This window comes from Halichondria panicea, chromosome 7 (genome assembly GCF_963675165.1).
Source record: "Halichondria panicea chromosome 7, odHalPani1.1, whole genome shotgun sequence".
In the NCBI taxonomy this organism is placed as follows: Eukaryota; Metazoa; Porifera; class Demospongiae; order Suberitida; family Halichondriidae; genus Halichondria; species Halichondria panicea.
In genome coordinates, this window is record NC_087383.1 from 5273990 (window position 1) to 5291386 (window position 17397).

The window sequence follows — 17397 nt, forward strand, 5'->3', positions numbered from 1 at the left end:
GAGGTAGTAGAAGGACTGTAGATACTTATACATCAATAACATTTTAATTGAGATTTTATACTGTAGGCATAAATTTAGCTGTAGCTCAATACTAAATTCTGCTCCAATAGTCTGGTTTTCCCAGAGCCTGTCACAATAGTGTTAGTTAGTCATAATTTTCGGATGTTGCTTCTACACAAAAATTTCCACCATACAAAAACCACCATACAAAAATAACGTGCTATACGGTATTGGGACCTGGGTGCCAGACGTTTGTTTCGCTCAGGCATTATAGGATAGTGTGATCCACCCTAATGTATACATTACGGACAAACGCCTAGTATTGACCTTGACTCGTTGAAGAAAATACCCTCAGTCGTTTACTAAATCCCCTCAGTCATTTACTAAATACCCTCAGTTGTTGCTAAATACTCTCAGTCGTTTGGCCGTCAAACATTTGCTAAATACCCTCACTAAATACCACAAGAAATACGTTATCTGATATTAATGTTTAGTTTGAGCAATCCGCAAAATGTTAGTGCCTCGAAAAGTACCCCGCTATACGGTGTGAAACACTTACCGCGAGGTCATTCACTTTCTATTTCTGTTTCAATATCGTTGCTCTGCTCCCAATCACTCAACCTGTTAGACCAAGTGTGTGTCACAAGAAGTGTCAGTTGTAGAACGGAAGGCGACAGGTCGATGCTACGGGGCCAGTTTTTATAGTCATTCTCATCACCTGCAGACAATACACAGCACATGTAACTGCGTAGTTATGCCCTATCAACAAATCAGACAACCAGTAAACACATCGTCTACTAGAGTGAGTATTTGGTAGAGTGCAACTGAGCCAAAAGACGGTACAGATTCACTAGACAATAAGAGACGTGCCCATTTTGTAGCTGGTCACGAGTTCCTTCGCTACGATCCGATCTTACTGAGATGATCGGCCAGCTCCCTCGTTGGTCGTCCAGACGCTCTAAATGACAGTTCTTCCTGGATACCGAACACATCGAGGAGGTTGCATGAAAAAAGTGTGCGAGCCACAAGGTAAACACGACATTAATAGACATGGACCTGATTTATGATCAGTTGCATGGTCTCTAGTCAGGGAATGGTCGGTGTGACCCCCCACGGCAGATCCACAAAGTGCCGACTAACTCGACAATCTCACACACACGCCAATCTCACGCTCACGCCAATCTCACACACACGCACGCACGCACACACGCACGCACACACGCACAAACACGCACAAACACACACACACACACACACACCTTGTGCACACACACACACACACACACACCTTGTGCACATCCTTGGGGCAGTTACACCATCGTCTGACCCAAGTGTTACAGAGGTTACTGTAAACAGAATACAATGTACATCGTGAACAATGTCACAGTTTCACACTAACCTAGAGGGGGGTCACTAGCTGTAGCATTAGATGATTAATTCAGTCAATATAGATGCATTAAAAGGGAACGACAATTTTGAATCACATACAATGAATGTATGATGTAATCTATTTTGGTGTTTACTCTAACTCACTTGTCCGCAGAAATTCTTGTTGTACACACTGTTAGAGTCGTTGTAACAACAGCCTGGCTTACTTACTAGTAGCCAACAGAGGCACAGCCCCAAATGGTAGGTGGGCGGGGTAATCCCAATGAGAGTGTGAGACAGGAGCGGGTTGGACCTGTGTAAGGAGGGTGGTGTGTGTGTGTGTGATAGTTGTATGTCAAAACTCATTCAGTAGCTCTAAAAGCGCATGGATCCTCCTTGCCAGTCCTAACCCTAATACACACAAATGAAGCACAAGGATTAATTATATACATGTACTAGGGGTTATTAACGGTACAGTATTTGTCAACAAATACCCCCCAGACACCACCACCCTTGCCATCACTCTAATACCTTAAATTGTAGGAGCTAGGTGTATGAGTGTGACATAATGGCTATAATTATACAACCTAAAAATAGTAAGGGTTTTCCTCTGTGCCTCTGTGCTCATTCAGCTAACCACACTTACCACTGAGCTCAGCTAAAAAACCCACAAAGCTGACAATATAAAAGGCTACACAAACAGAAAGCTATTCACAAGCTCTCACCAAGTTGAGCAACAGTGCAACCAGCAACAGTGCAACCAGCATGGAAGATTCCTCTCACAACCCAACAAGCGAGCCGTCCAGCGTATTCCTGCAGGAACAAGAGCCAAATCAACCCTGTATAATAGGGGTTAATTAATGACCTGTCGCAGAGTCCTAAACACAGCCCAGGAGGAATCTTGCCTGAAACAGGTAAATTATTAAAGCGTATTTGCAATCACAGTTCGATTACTATCACAGTTCGATTACTAATAGAACGGTAGGTTGAATATTGTAATAGGCATTTACGGCATGTTTTACAATACTATCGCTATAGACACGCCCAGATACCATCTCCTATTTTTCTGTATTTATATAGCCAAACATGAACAGTAGTATTTTATGTGCATATACCATCACAAGATACAAAGATATTACTGACATATGCCCCTACATTGAGTTCAAATATGGTAAACGATGCCCGAGGCGGCCACAAGTTATAGTCCGGTCTGTCTGTCTGTCTGTCTGTATATATTCTGAGTCTGCTCACTCTGATACCTTCTGATAATGTCAACCAGAAAGACTAACGGCAGAGCGTGATGAGACTTTGAGCACCCAATCAGCGAGCCTTTTGCGAGTGCTCTCCCAGGACAAGAGTATCTCCCAAAACGTAGAATATACACCCCCGGTATATTTTGACTATTTCCTCAAAGAGGGTGAGTCGATTGTACATACTCTGTGCATGTGTGTGCGTGTGTCATGTGTGTGCGTGTGTCAATGTGTGTGCGTGTGTCCCCGATTTTCTATACACACATATATGTACAACAGGGGATAACTTGGTAGGACGTGGGGAGGATTGTGATGTGACACTCTCCGATGGGTCCCTCTCCCGGAAACATGCACAGATACTTGTGGAGAAGGGTTCACACTTTATAAAGGATCTTGGAAGTCGGAATATGGTATTGCAAATCATACATACATGTACATGCATGTGAGACAGTTAGATTATTATAGCAGAGAACTCAGTAAGCTAATCTAATGTTTGACCGCTGGTTAAATGATTATTGAGCGACAAGACAAAAATGTAACTTACACTGAGGTGTAATTGTAGTGATGTGCATGTCACTCCCTCCCACCTCCCAGGTGGCCCTCAAGCCTAACATCTCTGACGGACGGAGTGCAGGTGATGTTGGCCAATATCACTTGTTTACTACCTCATAGGAAACTGGCCGGAGGAGGCAGCCAATGATGAACGAGAAGGTAACTCTTCTATGCTCCAGTAGGTTTTTGGTGAACTATATGGTTTGTCCTAGTTTCAGAGGAGAGTGAAACCAGTACAGTGTTGTATGGCCCCAGTGAGGCTCTCTTTGAGGCTCAAGAGAGTGTGGAGGACTATGATTACAACTATGAGGAGGAGAGCCCTCAACCTCAACCACCAATTGGTGAGTGCTATACAACAAATATATGTACGTATAGAAGATTACTTGAGTGGTAGCTTTAATGTCTACGAACATTGACATAATTATGTCTCGACCGCACGAGGACTACGGCATAAAGCTGACTGGTCCGTGTGTGTGTATTCCAGCTCTGTATTCCAGCTCTGTAACTGCTCAACGCAAAAACAAAAACTTGTCGTACTTCAAACCAATTGTATTTCCTTTCAGCAACAACCCTTTCAGTTTGCCGCACCCCCACCTCCAACCGTAAGACCTCGGCCTCAGCCACTGAGACGTCTCAAGTGCCTGCTGCTAAGAAGCGGCGTAAATAACCTTATACCTGAGCTCCCATAGTATATATGCATGTACATGCATGTACTTGCTCACATTGTTGTTTTCTTGCAAAAGTAAGTACACAACCACATAAAGTATTTTAAAGCATGTTACTGAGTGTCAGAGTCTATGCTCATATGCATGAGGCATCCGTAGTTCGTGTGTATACTGTTTTTGGGTGCCTCTCGAGATGCAAAGATGTGGTGTACTACTTATCCTCTCAACAATTTATTGCTAGAATTCAGGTTGCTATAGTGGGGGATATTTGTAAGGGAATTTCCTCCTAAAGACCCTACCTAATTAGGTAACTAAAGTACGTATAATTATAGCCTGGATAATAGGTGGTATGTGGTAGGTTAAATACAGCTGTTAGAGGAAATCTGAAACACTTACCACGAGGTCATTCGCTTTATGTTCCTATTCTTTGATATCATCCTTAGCTGCTTCATTCTCATATGCTTCATTCTCATATCACTGCTCCCCATGAACTCTACCTGTATGGTCAGATGGAGAATCAGAGTACTTTCTAACACACACACTAATTATACATTATAACACTGCATGCAATACACTTCTTGCTTCTAAGCCCGCTATACTCACCTGTTGAGCTGGTTGGGAGGGTGGCTGCTTCGAGTTTACTTTCAGCTTATTTGCTTATTTGGAGGGACGTGTAAGAACCGACGGTCATGGTACATGCTTTTTGGTATGAGGTATGATGCTATACATACATGTATGTATTTGACTCATGTCTTGTAGGTGTAGGGTATAATGCAGATTTGTAACCTGGGTTGCCACTCGTACTTGGCAGTCGAGGTCAAAGTTCAAGAAAACGCACATGATAACGCACATGATACGCAATAATACCCCCCCCCTAAAAAGTAGCTCTACTGACTTAGTAGGAAATACATACTTGTATAAGTGTAGTGTATAAGCACTCTGTTTGTGTGCTTACGCCCAGTGCTTACGCCCAGTGCAAGAAAGGGAGCACGACTGAAAAAGTGGATACATGTACGTACCCAATAGTGTCCAATTGACGGGCTAGATGTACATAGAAGTACATAGAATAATGTTACAGAGGCATTCGCAACTATCTTTGACTGCCCATAACAAAATGTATTCAAAACAGGCTGGCATTCTTTTAAAATAAAGCACAGGTACATTGTGGTTCTAAATTATTGCTCAATTTCTATTCAAGATCCATCTTGTTCTAACCAGGACTTAGCATAAACCCTGTAATGTGTGGTTAGCTATTTTTAGGTTGTGATACCACTTTGCTTCATCACTTCCTACATGTATGTACATGGCAGGCTTATACCTAATGTACTGTACATAGCCCCCCCCCTCCCTACACACACAACAGGCTTTATACCTAATGTACTGTACATATTGAACTCCCCCCCCCCCCCCCCAGCTGAGGGCACCCGGCTTAGACACGACTGACGGCTAGCCACAGGGATCACTCGATTATGCAGGAGACGATATTGGGACCACCCCTACGTGCAAGGTGTGCATACTGTACACAACTTCCCCCCCCCCCCACACACAGGCTCTGTGATTAGTCATAATGAAGGCTATGAAGGCCTATTTAATTAAAGTAGAGCCTCACACCTATTTAGTAGCATTTTTGAGAGCATGTTCAATTCCTAAACTAATAATATTGATGCAGTAGCTCTCAGAATTACCTTTCCAATGAAAGCACCATAGGTGCTGATGCCTCGGTAGGTGCCAAAGCTACATAACATAAAGCAAACATTGATCATGATTATTAGTGGGTAATGATCGATGGTGATTGTGTTGTTAAAAAAGATCAATGCCAAAAGTTCAAGTCTAAAATTAACGGCTGGAGGAGAACATTATAATTACAAAAATAAAAAACACGTGCAGCACTGACGTAGCACGCACATAAACACATGAACAGCTAAGGAGAGAGCCAGTGTTTTCTTGGCTTGCTAGCTAAAGCTCTAATACAAGTGAGGTGGAACAGTAACAGCATGCAGTTCACACTATCTGCAGTGGAGTTACCTGGCAGCAGTCTCCAGTATTGATATCCTGCCACGCCGTCATTCTCAATCTGGGCGGCCATACTCTTGCTACCTCCACCTGGTGTTACTAACCTCATTGGTCAGATCCATGAGAAGGCGTTGTATGGAGAAAATGTTGCTGGACAGGTGTGCTTGAGCTGCAGAAAAGTGCTACAAAAAGCCATACACTTACAGTAACGGACGATCGATCAAGTCGATCATCCATCATTGGTATAGCCCAGAAGGTCGAATACAAGACCTTTTCGTCCTTAATGTTTATTGTGCCGGGACTCATCAGTGGACTGCACGCGCACGCGCACTCAGTAAATGTACTTTGCTCACACTATTAGCGGTTTCTAGAACTAATAAATAATTACTTGCATTCACACAGGGCCAGAAGTGGTAGTTTACAGCTTGTAAACTATGTTTGTACTTGCGAGTGTACATCATAGTTTACAATGTTGTTGAATTTTAGTTCATTTACAATAGTTTCCTTCATAGTTTACAAAGAAAGTTGATAGTGTACAACGTTGTATACTTCTGTAAATGAACTGTTTTGGCCCTGTGTCAGTGTAATTTAATTTTGATAGGTGTCCTTGAACATTTTATTCCTTGAACATTTTATTCCGTGGAACTCCCGGTGGAACTCGCAAAAATGGCCTAAAAATGTTGTGCCTCAAAAATTAATTACCTGCTTTATGGTGGACTTTTTGTTCTTTTGTTAATTTCAGGTACCAGACAAAAGTCAAAAGCAAAAGAGCCAGGGCCATCAAAACGTCTTTGTGTAGTAAGTCATCACATTAGTGTGGTTTGTTGGGCTCCTCCCACGAGCCTTTGATGTGGACGAGCCTTTTCCTCTGCTGTACTGTACCTATGTGCCCTAAACCCCCCCAGTAGTTAATGATATTCATAACACCACACGCGTGTGGTACGCTCACGTAATGACTTCATAGTTGTTGTGGTTTGTTGTGTGTTGTCAGCATCCTGAATATGCCATATCCAAGTATCTCCATCCAAACTACCGGTATGGTACATGGTACACAATAACAGGATGGTACACAATAACAGGATAACAGTCTTCCTCCATTTGCACATTGCTTCCTGTTAGGCATTTGTAATTTTCACATTTTTCGAGGGCGAATTACTCTTCGCTATATGGTTATGTAACACCACAATGCTATAGAACTGTGCTTTGTTACATGTTAATTTGTTATTGTAATTAGAACTCTGCTTAATATAAACTATTTCTGTACTTTATAGGTTGGAAAGCCACTTACATCATTTCTACTTGCTGTTATTTTTACATCAATGTGTTATACCAGCCAAACAAACAGCCAAACAAACCAAACAGCCAAACAAACCAATGCGAAAGACGAAATAAGAAGTTTAGGTATTCACCTACCTTCGGAACTGCCTGGTGGATGCTTCACAAATGTAATTTGGTGTCCAACAGTAATAATCATATACGGGTTTGCCTGTCGGGACACATCTACTACAATACACGAATCTCTAATACACACTGCTAGGAACTTGATCAGTCCATCAGACTTAATTGAAGGAAACCTGCTGGCCGATTTCAACTGTGCAAGAAAGTACTTATTCCCAACAACTCTCTCATACTCTCTCATTCAATTACGTCTATCCCTGACGGCATTGCTGTAAAAACACAAACAGTTTTTGAGGATCACTTTTGAGGATCAACCTTGTATGAGACCGAACGAACAGGTGTATTGTTAGATGAGCTGCGGAAGGTACCGTATGTAAAACACAACAACATTCATATTCAGGAACCGCAAGTCTTTTTTAAAGAAATGAAAAAAGAAAGTATCTGCCCGTTCACGGGAGGGGGGGACATGAGGGGGGGACATGAGGGGGGGACATATACATTAACAAAAGCGGCTTATCAAATAACGATATTGGTGTATGCCTCTTAAGATAGCTAGAGGATACAGACTTAGACAGCTCACACCCTGAGCCCCCTGAGCCCCACTTCTGACCCTTCTCAAAACTTCCATGGACCAAGTGTCATTGAATGTAAGGTGGGCAGCAGCAGCTCACAATCCCAAAGACAAATTGAGCTACAGTTAAAGGCAAGCTAGTGCTGTGTCATCAATTATATAATGTGTTGGCAAACACGATTGCTTCAGAAGATCATTCAAATGAAAATCATTCAAAAAATCAAAAAACATTATGAGGCTAAAAGATATTACTACCCTGACAGCGTCCACAAATTTAGATGTTTTGAAACTATAAATGAATTTCGAAGACAATACATTCCTGTACACACGAAGGTTTAGGTACTGGGTCACTACACAAATGAGGCATTGTCATATATTAGGGATATAGGGATATCGAAATACAAACAAAAATGAACTTATTTTTTGTTTGTCTGATTTATGCACCTTTGTCTGTATAATACCTTTGTCTGTATAATGTCTGTGTCTGTGTCTGTGTCTGCACCTATTGTCTGTGTCTGTATAATGTCTTTTGTTAATTTCCAAGTTCTTGCCCACTGCACAAAAACAAACTGAAAACTAAAAACGTGAAAATGATTTTGCGCATGCTCATTGACCTGGCACATGTTGCGATCATACAAAGTGGATCAAGGTGCACAAAATGAGCTCTGGTACTAATACTAGCATGAGTAATCAAACAGACAGAAGAGTGATCGTCACTGTTTTACAGCAGCCTTCTTCTGCTGTCACTAATTCTACTTTGGCACTACTTTGCCACTACTTTGCACCATCAGTAAGATTGGCACCATCAGTAAGTACGTGTAGATCTAAATTTATTTTTTGAATGGGTACTATTTAGAGTCAACACCAAAGATTTACTAAAACGATTCAGTAAAGACCTGATTCTATGTCTGTTAGCCACAGCAGCAGTAACAATTTTAGTAGACTCTATAATTATAGTAGAATGAAGAGCCAGGATAAAGAGCAAGGTTAATAGCAAGGTAGTACTTGTAGCAAGTGACAGTTGGAATGTAGACCAAGAGCAAGAACTGGAGCCAAGTGCATGCTGAGCTGCAAATCGCCCAAATGTACAAGTGCCACAATGGGTTGTTACTGTCTGTGGCCTCTATTCAGCAACAGAACATGCAGTGGCAGCAGAAACTGTGGTTTATTTGCTATTGCCGCTGCAGTGGAGTAGGAACAGCTAAAAGGTTGGAGGGGCCACTTGGGTGGTGCGAAGCACTACCCAAGTGGCGCTCCCGGCGCTGGAAATTTTAAAACTGGAAGCTACACTAGCTGCGGCCTAGCTACAAGCTTATTAGCTCTGAACAAGAACTAATATACAGCAGAATTGTTAAAACATGTTGCTGTAAAACAAGAGTATGAAGCGTCCAGAAAAAGCGGTTTTTTATTTCTGCTTACAAATTCATGCTTTATCCTTGATCAATTGGTTGGTTAAAACACCTATTCAACTCAGGAAGGGTGGGCTGATTCACTGCCCCCCCCCTGTTCCTACTCCACTGCGCTGCATACCACGAATTACAAGGAGACAATTTGGATCACATCATCCTAAATGAAGACAAAATAAGGCACAATCTTGTACGTTGTTTTGAAATGAGAAACTAAAGAAGATTTTCGAAGTCAAAAGAACTGAATAGTGACCAGAGAGATTTTCTAGCATTGTGATTACTATAATTATACTGCTCCTACAACTCGTGGTATCATTATACGTATTAAAGTATCTCCACTCAGTTGACTATATAGTTGTAGATCTAAATAAACATGTATTTTTAGGCTTTCGTTATCTTCCACTGCTGTTTTTGTTTTTCATGTAATTGAAGTAACGATAGTTAAGGAACAGCTATAGACTAAGACAATCACATCTTGATTGATTGACTGCCTTTGAGGATGTACTTAGTATAGCCATCCGCTGAAATCTAAATTTGGGGGGAGTCATTCGTCACTAGGAGGCAGTGACCGGGGGAGTAATTTACTCCTAGGCATGAGTGACCGGGGGTCACTGGTGACTAGGTAGGAGTGACCGGGAGTCATTATTTAGGGGAGTCACTCGCGCCTATGACACCGGGGATGAACAATATTGCATACTATAACTACAATTCATAGTTCGAGTCCACATTCGAGATCAAATGAACAATATTGCATACTATATAAAGTTCTATATCAATTCAGAGTTCGAGTCAGATGAATGGACCCATTACTTGGTGGGTGAACTTTACTGACCCAAACCTTACTGACCCAAACCCAATCCCATCCGCGGTCAGAAACTTTCCCAAAGTCAAGTTGATGCCCAAGCACTCAACCCCCCAATTCAGCATGAATTCAGCATGGTTGTGGATGAGAATACTACTTGGAGGACGTCCAAATGGACATTTCTCGACAGATGAAACAAGCCGCTAATACGCCTACCGTTCGCATCGCGCACTGCGCACTAAAGAACCCGGGGAATGCTGGACTACAACTGTGTCCAGCCAATCACTGAGATTTTGTTTGGACCCTGCTGGTATAATTATAATTATAATAAGAGTTTTAGATTTCTACCTTGTTGGAGCACTGGTATCCCTGGCCCCATCACCAAGGCGGCCACTGCTGGCAATCCCAAACATTGATGGATGTCGTTGTCACTGCTGAACAAGATTATTATCCCTGGGTCGTCTTCGTCGGTTCCTTTCTAAAGAAGAGACACAAGATGGAAACAACTTCAGAGGTAGGCAAAACAATCCTGCTACAGAGTAATTCCCTAGTGCAGCAACTTACACAATTTGCCTTGCTCAATGCATTAGAACTGAAAAACAGGATACCATATCAAAAATTTCCAGGATACTGTGTTATAACTACATTTAAGTCACAATAGCATGGCATTGTAACAGCTTACAATAATATGCTAGTAATACGTGACAATGTGGTATGCAACTGGGAATGCGCTAGATACGCTCAGCATGAAACTAGATAACACATATTTTTATTTAATCCTTTCCCTGCTTTAGGATGGGCTTCGGATGAGTGCTATACACCCAAATACTGACTCTAATACAATAGAGCCCTAACCATATCATAGTGGAGGCCATCCTGGACGTTCACTAGATCCGAGTTGCTGGTGGGAGAAAGTTATGTGCCATTATTATGTGCTTACACATAGCATAGCAAGAGGACATGCGCACCGAGGCATACAGTAGTGTGTTTGTGTGTCTGTCTGTAAACACATCTCTTATTACGGGCCTTAAATTGCCTTTATTAGAGCAAACAGAAACACTTCACACTATCTATAGAGTGCACCAAATAGAGTGCACCAATTGAGCACATTGCGCATTAGCAAGCCTGCTAAGACAGCATATGATTTTCGAAAAAGCACTACCGTAAAACCTCGATTTAAGGCGACACTTTTAAATAATTACGTTTTGCGAAAATAGAGTTTTAATGTACACTAAAAAATGAATTTATATGGTGCTATATGGGCGAAATGTCCAAGTGTCGCATATTTAGAGGGTCGCCTTAAATAGAGGTTTTACGGTAGACTTTACAAGTATGCCAGGGACTTCTACATGGAAAATGCTAACTTTTAGCTAGCTGGTTGGAGCTTATCAACTCTAAAACCATAAAATTATAGATAAAATTAAAAAGACATGATAAGAGGGCAAATGGAGCAGGCTAATTAGAACGCGGATAACTTTGTTGAGACAGTACAAGGAAGGATTTTCTTCAGATCGCAGCTTGTGTCGTGGTAGTTGTCTGATGAATGAGCTTGAGACCCCTCGAAGAAGACTGAGTCAGAGCGTGGTTCACGTGATCATTTTACATGTGTTTTCTGCAGTTTCATTATGAAACCATCCGTGACTCGCCTGCCAGAATGCCCGCGAAAAGCAGAAAAAGTCTGTTATGGTCTTCCTTTAGTGCCTCATGACCTCTCATGGTGTTACACTGATGTTGTGCTTTATTTAGAGTTAGATTATCTTGCCAGTTTGTAAAACTAAAGAAACAAAGACTTTTTACTACAGAAAAACTACAATTTTACAAGGTTTGATCCCTTTTTAAGAAACAGTACTCATCGTGTATGTATGTAGGTTGATCTACTGAAAGGCATAAATCGCCTATTCATACCATTTAGAATGTGTTGTAGTGTTGAGTATGGCTTATTTCATCTGACGTTTTATGCTCATTTTTAAGAAACACACATGCTTTTAAAATTATACTGACTTCATGAGAGTGTTTATCCATGTCAGGTCCATCAACTGGTACAGGTTTTGTGCTTTAAATTTAAATTTAAGTCAGTTGCAGAAAATATGACTGGAGGTGTAAGGCCTGATTGTCGGCTTATATAGTAAGAAACAGAACTGGGATAGAAAGCTCCAGGTCAGTGCCACAGTGTTTTACTAACTCATTCATATGCCCCCCCCCCCACATACACAGTCATACTATTAGATCTTCATCGTACTATCAGTATGCTGGAAGAATTTATGAAGCTGAAGAAGGAAGAGTTGATTGACTATTTTGGGCTACATATTAAAAAACGAAATGAAAGACTTTGTTACATGCAAAAGACCTGTACAGTTGTATAACAGTTAGCTCTACCTCATGCAGTAGCAGCAGTAGCAGTTCATTATGCAGCTTATTATGGCAGTTTATATGACTTGTGAAATGTTGATAATTAAAATGTCGTACAGAACATGTTACAGTAATAGCTACATAGCTACAGTACTATCAGTCTATCTATGTTATCTAGTTCAAGCCCAGAGCTTGTATCAAATGTGAGAATGGACATGAACACAAGCAGTATTGTCTAAGTATTAAAGTCTGTGTTGTTTCTGAGCGTCTCTCTTTCTTGTTGACTTTGACAATCCCTAGCTCTCGGTATTTAACTTGAGGCAGATTCTTGGGATGTCAACTTGCATCTGTCATCAATGACTTCTTTCAGAGTTAATAAGGACTTGTTCTCTCTGTTATTATGCCTCGAGGCGTAGCCGCACGAGGGATACGGTAAAGCTGTGTGTGTGTGTGTGTGTGTGTGTCTGTGTGTCTGTTCCAGCTGTAACTGCTCAACGGTTGCAATGCGACGAAAACTAACAGCTTCTATAGGCTTCTAGCCACGTTCTCTTGGATTTTGATTCGTGGATTTGCAAACTAAAGCTTCTTTCTCGAGTTATGGCTAGTTTGACTCACATTGAAGGCTGTTGCAGTCTCTTCAGAATCTTTCATAGCATCATCTGTCCGCACAAACTTTCTATTCAACATATGAGTTAGCCTTGCACTAAAGCGCTAGCTTTTTGTTAGCTACAATACTCAGAAAATATCTGTTAAAACAGCTAGCTAGCAGTAGCCATTTGTGAAATTGATCTCTTTGGACACACCCTTTAATTATTCCTGTGTATGTAATGCGCATGCGCGCTCATTCCCCACGTGTGAGAAAATAATAATATCCAAGATCCAGATCCAGATCCTCCTGGCAGAATCATCTTTGTCTTGAAGGCCTGGTAAGCCACAAAACACTACCATATAACAATATAGATAACAATATGCATGTACACAGGTCTTTTCTTAGATATTATATACACTGAACTACAGATCTTGGAAGAATCAATTTTCTTCTTTCTTGAGGTCCTAGTAAGCCACATAATACAACAATAGATGCATGTAAATAAGTCTTTTCTTCTCAGTGACTTTATATAGATAAGCTAACTTTAATATAAAATTCATTATAGAAACTAATATAACACTCTAATACTTTTCAGCGAAAGCAAAAACATGGCGAGAGGCATTAGCACAGCGCCAGCTTGAACACTAGTTTTTATAGCCATAGTTTGGAGGCAACAAAAGTAGAGGCAAAGTGATGACTGATGACGGATAGCTTCAAATTTTCTACCGTTGCCAATCCTTCCCTTCCTATATCTTTGCTATACCACCCTTAGGCAAGCTTGTTGTTCCTCTCAAACACCAAGTTTTTTTGTTGGTGCTTGGGGACATAATTATGGTGTGTGTCATTGTGTGTTAAAACATTGTTCACCCATTGTTCACCTCCTCATCTCATCTTCTCAAATGACATGCATGTACAACCCCCTCATTCACACACACACACAAGCTCATAGCTAATATACTGTACACAACCTTCCCCCCTACACAGGCTTATAGCTAATGTACTGCTTAAAATATGTACAATGTTCAGTTGTGACAATATTTATACATAATTATCGCGATTCTTAGAGCTATACCCCCCCCCCCCCCCCAGCTCCTGGTGAGGGCACCAACCTTAGACACGACTGATGGCTAGCTACAGGGATCACTCGATTAAACCCCTACGTGCAAGGTGTCTTCTTGACAGCTACATTGTACATGTTATATTGCACTCAAGAAAATTTTGACCTGTATTTTATTCTCAAAATAACAGCCTTCATGTAAACCACGAGCACAACATAGACCACATCATTGCCATCACAAGCAACCTCACAAACTTTATAATGGCCACATAACAGGTCTGAGGAATCACCCATAACTAATGTTTCCGTACAGACATGTGTTTCCAAAGCCTGCATATAGTTACACCTTTAATTCTCACCCAAAAACTTAAACTTTCTCAATGTACTCACCTTTGAAGTCCGAGCTGAATAATGAACAAAACGCAGGGGGTAGTGAGCAATAACTATGCACGAGTTCGAGCGTGCACCTCAGGCCAAGTGTTAGCTGTGTGTGTGTGTGTGTGTGTGTATGTGTGTGTGTGTGTGCAGGGGGGGGGGTGAAGCTGTGTGTTAGTAAGTGTATTGGGGGTATAGAGCTATAGCATGCATGCACACAATACACACCGACAGGATCTAACTAGCCCAGAAAACAAAGTAAGCTATAACAAAGTAAGCTATAACAGACATACACATGAATTCCGCAAAATAGTTATTCGTATTACTAGAATAATTATTTTGCAAGCCAAATCAGCAGAAAAATTGACCTACCGGATTGTGTGTAATTGATACTAATAATACTAATTGAGGTTTTGGGATTTTATTTTGGGAATTGATCAACACTCGCAAAGTTCACATATGACTCACAAAACATTCTAGCAATAAGATATGCACAGTTAGTGAAAAAATAATGTGCATCATCACGCCATGTGCAAATAGCAAAATCCCCGCATGTGGCCCAGAAGGTCTAGACCTTTTCTTCCCCTATGTTTATTGTGCCGGGAGTCATCAGTGGACTGCACAACTAAATCTAGTTTGCAGTCTATCATTACATGCACGTACGTATGATCCAGTGTGGTTGCTCTGATAACGACTAACCCGACCTTTTCTTCCCCTATGTTTATTGTGCCGGGAGTCATCAGTGGACTGCACAACTAAATCTAGTTTGCAGTCTATCATTACGAGCACGTACGTATGATCCAGTGTGGTTCCTCTGATAACGACTAACCCTTGACCTTTTGACAAGTGCCCACTGGTCTGTGTGACCACCCTCCAGGTCTCCTAAGAGTAGAGCCCCACACCCTCAGCCACATGGTACATGTACCTGAGAGGAGGGTTAGTAATGTTCAATGAACACAATAATCCAGCAATGTGACTGTCGCTCTAACACTTACTTGTCCGTTTACATGTACGTGTATAGCAGTCGTTGTAACAACAGCCAGCTTCTCTAGCGTAACTATAGTCAATATAGGGACCACTGGTGGGTGGGCGAAGTAATCCATGAATGATGAAGAGTGTAAAGAGACGTCAATCCGAGAGGTTCGTCTCTGGTCAGTCGTGCGTGAGCTAGACAAGAGAGGGGTCGATCTGTGTGAGGGGGTGGGGTTGATGTGTACTGTATGTCATTAACACATACATTCAGTAGCTCTATCACATCACATGAGTAAAGTGGGGAGGAGTTGGGGGATAGTAGGGGAACAAGTGGAGATCTAGAGTGAGGGATATTGGGCAAACTGTATGTGAAACGGTGAATGTCAATGGTAACATGTATGTGTTGTAAGGAAGGGTTTAATGTAAGGAAGGGTTTAAATAATGTATTCAGTGAGTTGGCGCGGTAATTTACATCAACTACGGTGCATACTGTAAAATTGTTTGAAATGACAGGTTACTTATCAATTCAGGTAATCATTTCCATGTTGTCCCGACATACTGATAACGAACTGGAGCACTGAAGTGCTACGTCTCAAAACGAGGTATATGTACCCATAGCAAAAGTTTAGTAGGTGCATATTTTCGCTAAATGACTCGAGAGCCCTCAGAAGAAATTTCCTCAGTCAATTCCACGCACCTCATGGGTACACAAACACATTATTATAACTTGTTGTGTGAATCGCAAACAGACAAACAAACCAACGGACTATTATACCCGTGGCTTCCACGCGCATACAGTACAGCCAAGGGCGTATACAGAGAAGAGGGCATGCAACTCACTATGTACCCTACGTACTCATCCGACTTCGTATCAGAGACCGGATATGCTAAGACCGGATATGCTAAAAATAGAATCCAGTAGGAACAAGTGGGCGGTGTTGTTTACGGAGTTATAATTATGGTCAGAGCTGCCTAGCCTTTGCTAGCTAGCTAGCTAACAGTGGAGTATTATTTTAGAGAAGTGTCATGACCAGTCTTAGTCTACTCGAAAGGGTCGATTAATTAGGGAAATGTGGTATTTTGCAAAGAGCAACAACAGAAGATTACGTGTACATCATGCTTATTAAATAATAATTATTATAATTATGTGCAGGTACCTGGCACCTTCAAACCAAGCAGAATGAGATTCAGATTCACAGGCGTGATTCAAACACCTATAATTAATTATCACCTATAATTTAATTATGTACAATAATTAATGTACAATAATTATAATTGTGTACGTACTATTGTGTAGTTTGATGGTATACTATTGCAATTGTTGTAATTTATCTGAACAGCTTCTTGCACCTGCTTTCTACTTTCCACTTTCCGTCATTACCAACAGTTTTTCAACCCCAGTACCAAGAGCATGCTGTAAACACCAATGTAGTAGACGACCCCAGGAGTAAGAAAGAGGGTGTGGTGTCTTCTGTCTAGCCACACCCGCAAAATAAAATAATTTCATTAGCTTAAAGCCACGCCTGAGACGAAGTACCTATACATAATTATAGGGCCTGTGTATTTTTCGTGGGGTTCAAAATTTGTTTTTCGAAGGCGTGAAAGGCCACTAAGTCTTACGAGAGGTGAGTCTTTGCGGTGAGTCTTTGGGGATGATAACCGACTTGCATGTTCCTATCCACTTAGTGAATCTGCCAATGTGGTGATGTAGTTTCCAAAAGTGACATTTGCTGAGTATATCATGGTTCTTTCCACTTAGTGAATCTGCCCACTTAGTGAATCTGCCAATGTGGCAGCAGTTTCCAAAAGTGACATTTGCTGAGTAGGTGCTAAGGGCCTTCCAATTAGGGCTTAAGGTAACTTGTGTGAGTACTGTACATAATTCTTGGTAAGTTAGCTTGAGGTCGCCAACAATTCTGCTTTCTTTTCTCCCCATAGAGTGAGGTGAATGAATTTCCAGGTGATGTGTTGATTGGTGAGGTAATAATAGTTCTAAACAGTTCTAAACAGTTCCTTGGTTTCGCACCAAC

General features: G+C 41.3%; 2 long non-coding RNA genes across 2 annotated transcripts; one reads left to right on the top strand and one right to left on the bottom strand.

Moving 5' to 3' along the window:
- Positions 1-1152: 1152 nt before the first annotated feature.
- LOC135339075 (uncharacterized) lies at positions 1153-3850 on the top strand. The gene is made up of 5 exons (XR_010395834.1): positions 1153-2282; positions 2648-2785; positions 2898-3028; positions 3213-3511; positions 3734-3850. It is a non-coding gene; the product is annotated as an uncharacterized LOC135339075 (long non-coding RNA).
- An 8610-nt stretch (positions 3851-12460) lies between these two features.
- On the bottom strand, positions 12461-15840 carry LOC135339076 (uncharacterized). The gene is made up of 2 exons (XR_010395835.1): positions 14411-15840; positions 12461-12812 (listed from the first exon to the last, which is right to left on the bottom strand). It is a non-coding gene; the product is annotated as an uncharacterized LOC135339076 (long non-coding RNA).
- Between the last annotated feature and the right edge of the window lie 1557 nt (positions 15841-17397).